Here is a 4,930-nt window from a genome sequence, read left to right on the forward strand (position 1 = left end):
AACAGCCCAGCACAGAGGAACCTGCTGTAATGCCACTGTGACTGGAAAAGGACAATTGCTGGTATGAGCTGCAGGGAGTGGAATCCAGCAGAAAACACCTCCTGCGGATGGCTCTCTTTAGGGACACTGCTGCCCAACCCCCTTTGAAGGAAACTGCAAAAATTTGAATTTCTGCTTATAGTTTCCTACCCTGGAGGGCAGTTACAGTGAAAGCAGTGCACAGTCTATTCCTATTTGTAATGCAGCTACTGGTGTTTGGTTCCCACAACCCAGTGTGTCTGAATAGCACAGCAATAATATCATATGCATAGCTTAGCCCTTGAGAGTAGTTGTACTGCTGAGACCCTGGAGAGCCATTCAGGGATGGAAGAGTTCATTTTGAAGCTTTGCAAAGGGACTCATAATACCGGTAATAAATAACACGCTGATCCATGCTCCAGGTTCTCCCCTTCACCTGGGATTAAGACAGTGCTTTCTGAGCAATTAAATGAGGGTCTGAAAAGTCATACATAACGGACATTAAGTTACTGTGTTCTGAAGGTGTTTAGCAGCAGGTTTATGTCGTGCTTTTGCAAGTGGACTAACAGGATGCAAAGGAAGTGAATTTTCTGTATACTGGTGCCCAGACTCTGAAGGAAGGTGGCATTCAGTGTCACCATCCCTCCAAGGCAGGACCCTCCTGTGCTGGGCAATTCCAAGAAATTCTTTCTGTAATGGAGGTGCACAACAGGGGCTGTGGTAAAGATACTTGGAATCAAACGGGTTTTGAGCACAAATTCAGTGTTTGCTGTGTTGAGACAGTGAGACAGGAAGGCTGTAGTACTTCCTCCACATTGCCTGACCTGATTTTGTGTGTGTATCCTGCAGGTTTCACTGTGTCACAACTAAGGCACCCTTTTACTCATTTAGAGGCTGCATGGGTCTGTCTGTGAAAGGAGAATGGGAATTAGAGGCTAAAGATGGCTCCAAGGTCTCATGGGACTTGGAACATGATGGACTTCTCTATTCAGGATGGCTGTGTTGCATTAATTCAAGTCTCCTCAGTCTGTTCACTTGGAACTCAAATGTCCCATTTTTGCATAAAGCCAAACAGCTTTGATCTCTGGTGTAAGAGCAAATTTCCGTGCTCTGTCAGAGTTTGGCAAGGAGCAGAATCACTTCTCCTCATTGTTACTGTGAAGCGTTGATGGAGAGCAAACTTCTGAGTTACGCTCCTGGAGCAGACACTTAGCAAGGCTCTGTTGTTAGGGGCAAGAAGCTGTGAAGGCTTTGCCCAGGAAGCCGTGGCTGTGAATGAGGCAATTTCGGGTTGTTTGAATTGCAAACGGCATCACTGCCTGTCCTGCTTCACCCTGGGCTTTCCACTGCTGGTGTTGGCCTGGAAACAAAACGACACTTCCTACGGATTTCTCTGGGGAAGTTGCTGTGCCCTCAGCACAAGTGAGGCAACCCGCACCCTGCGAGCCCTGTGTGGCTTCGTGCGCTTCTGGAAAAACTGCAGCTTTCACTTAGGACTACTGCTGAGAAGGGTGCTTGGCTTTGCATCATACAAGGTGCTTAGTAAGTAAAATCAAACAGAGATAAACTAAAACATTCTTTAAAATGCTGTCCTCACTGCCTGGCCCTCTGCTCAGCCAAAATCCTTCATTTTTATGTTCTCTGCTCTTAATAGTTTATTTTTATTTTTCAGTTTTGTGGTGACTTTTTTGCTTTCTAATGGAAAGTGTAAGATATAACTCACCATTTATAAAGAACATTATAAACACACCTGCATTGTTGCAGGATGCAGGTAATTTAGGCACTGGTTTTACATTCCAGAATAATTTACGTTTATTATCTGGCAGTGACCCCAGATCTTGGAAAACCTAGGTTTGTTAATTGGCAGTTTACCATCTTGCCATAATTTTTTGTTTCATCTCTCAAGCACTTTGCAGACTTACTGAGGTGTCCAGCATGGAAATAGTTTTCTCTGGAGATTTGCTCTCTGCTTTACACTTTCTCTTCTCTTAGGGAAAAACACCCAGAGCAATACAGGGCAAACCTCACCTTGCACCATGCACCTCCATAACTTCAGAGCTCATCTGGATCTTTGGCATGCTAATGCTCAGTGCGGAGATGCAGGCAATGAATATTCAGGCAGAGTGACACTTCATCTGCTGCACACCATATTGCCCTCAAAAATGGTGTTTCCTTCACCCAGCTCGTGCAGGCAGCATGCAGCTCACGCTGCCAGTGGAAGCACCACTTTGAAGAGGACTTTTGTACCAGCTGCGTGGTTTGCAGGTTATATTATGCTTTGGGAATCCTCCCTTGGAGCCAAGATCAGGACAAGCTGTGTCTTGTCCTGCAGAGCAGTTCAGAAGTGCCAGTGGAGACTTGAGAAGCAGTGGGGCCTCAATTCAGAAGGCTGTGCCAGTTCTGCCAGGCTGATGGCTCACAGCAAGCAGTCAGACACAGCCTCACAGAATCATTAAGGTTCAAAACGACCTCTAGGATCATCTAGTCCAAGCATCTGCCTAAAACCAATTTTGCCTACTAGACCATGTCCCTAAGAACTGCATCTCCATGGATCTGTCACTGGTCATTCCCTCTGGCCAATGCATGCAGTTCAAAGAGATTAGGAATGTTTCTCCCCAGGAGATGCGTGCGTTTGGAGGTCTGTGCTGAAGGCTGGAGGGAGAGAGAACGTCTGGGCCTCCGTGGTCAGCAAACTTGCATGCTGAGCAAGGGACAAGGGGCTGTGGGCTGTCATCCAGGGACTGCTCAGGCAGCAGGTGTGGTGCTGTCTACAGGCCCGAGGGCTCACTAAGCCACGTGGCAGGGCTCCGACCAGGCTGAGAGCCCCGAAGGTGCCAAAACAGAGACAACCAGGGCAGCCCTCAACCTGAGCCTTGCACAAAAGATCACAGCGGCCGCAGGAAGCTGCCTCCAGCATGGCGGCTCTGCTCCCCTGGGAGCGCAGCGACAGAGGAACGGCACGTACGAACTGCAAGCCTCTGCCAAGCCCTAGCCCAGCAGGCTGCTGGGGTTGTCTCCCACTGTATCACACTCGGCACGTGTTTAAAGCTGCTTCCCTCTGAACAAAGGAGCTCGAGTCGTACTGGCACTTGAAAGGAGCAGCTCACTGCTGGTGTCGCTTCCTATGGGAGCAGTGAGCAGCAAGTCCCTGGAGTTGAATAAATCCAGGAAAGTAATGGTGGTGATGATTTACTTGTCACTCAGTGGCATTTTTGTGCCAAACAGTGCTCTGTTCTTAATGTGCTCCAGCTCTTGAATAGATTCTGTAGCCTGTGGGCTGCCTTTACCTGTGTGACTGCATAGAATCACAGAGTATCCTGAGTTGGAAGGAGCCCATAAGGATCACTTACAGACTCCTGTATACAAACGCACGCTGCACACATTTTCATCTGAGGATCACAGCCACAGGAATGAGTTTCACAACGCCTGCTCAGCTGATTGCTTTACAAGGCCAGTATGCTCCAGTGGTGTTTGGTGGTAGATTCTATGGTGCTATATTTCTTAAAACAGGGCTCAAAGAATACGGCCAGAGGGCACGGGCTGGGAGCTGTGTATCTCTGGCTGGGAAGCGGCTCATCCTGCTCTCCTGCCTGCAGGTTTAACAGCATCTGTATAGCAGAGCTCAGCACGCTTCTCTTTGGCCACGCTTGCAGCAAAGTTGTGTTCGGAGTGAGTTCAGCTGCATCAGTTAACGCCAAAAGAAACCACCGGGCCTTGGCAGAGGTTTCTGTGCATTGCAGGGCTATGAATCTCAGCATAATGCAAAATCCACAATGTTCACAGTGCTTTGCTACCTGCCTTGCAGACCTCCTTGTCCAGAACAGCCCATTCATCACAGTCCGCAATGGATTGCTGCTCTGTTCACGTCTGACTTGGTAAACCAAAATTTCCATGGGATCAGCCTGTAAGAAGTGCTTCCTTGGTCACCACAGCAGATTCTTCTCTAATGAAATGCAAAGAAGTCCCTTCCCGTTGCACTGAAGTGCTGTAAAGCAGCAACAGGCTTCTGTTGGCACATATTATAGAGCTAGGAAAACAGCGTGTAAAAACCCTGATGTAGATCCACTGCTTTGGGGTAAAAAGTGCTTTTCCACAACTGTTAACCTTTGTTTACATGATTATAACAGCCTCCCCACGAGCGGAGCTCCACTTATCCCCAAATAATAAATAAACCAAACCAGTGCAGGCAGGTTCAGGACCCAGGCAGGGCTGGTGAGGACCTGAAGCACGTGGGAGTATTTCTATTCCCTCCACAAAATAAGCATTTATATAGTATTTTTCCCATGTGTTTTTCTTCTGCTTCAGTTTCGGATCCCCAGAAAGCTTTCCCTCCCGCAGGTTTTTCTTCCAGAGTTCGTTTTAAAAAAGCAACCGCAGTTTCTTTTACTTTCTCTTTGCAATGGCCAGACCTGAGGTTGAACATCAGGGCAGTTTTGTGGCATCCAGTAGCGCTCAGCCAACAGGAAGGGCAGAGGTAACGGCCCCAGCAATTCACTTTGCTCAGCCCCAGCTCTGGCTGCGTTTTGATGGCAAACACAGCATACAGAAGGCACAGTGGAAAGGTGTTATTAGATAGGTGCTGTATTTCAGCCCCACTGCTGCATACAGCCCCTTTGTTTTGGCGATTGCCTCAGCTTTTGGTGCGTTCTGCACTCTGCAGCCCCACACTCAGCCTCTCCAGCCCTGTGAGTAACACCCAGCTTTGGTAACCGTTATGTTTTGCCACTTCTTACATCAGGGAACGTTACGTTGTGTGATAACCGTCCGCAGACGAAGTGCTGTCATGATTTATGAAATAGTTCTCTTTTTTTTTTTCCCCCAGCTCATCGCGGGGATTTTTCTCCGTGTGGCAACACCGCACGGCGGTGTCCCAACGCGCTTAGCAATGCGGTGCGGGAGAAGCGCGGTGCTG

This window comes from Meleagris gallopavo, chromosome 21 (genome assembly GCF_000146605.3).
Source record: "Meleagris gallopavo isolate NT-WF06-2002-E0010 breed Aviagen turkey brand Nicholas breeding stock chromosome 21, Turkey_5.1, whole genome shotgun sequence".
In the NCBI taxonomy this organism is placed as follows: domain Eukaryota; kingdom Metazoa; phylum Chordata; class Aves; order Galliformes; family Phasianidae; genus Meleagris; species Meleagris gallopavo.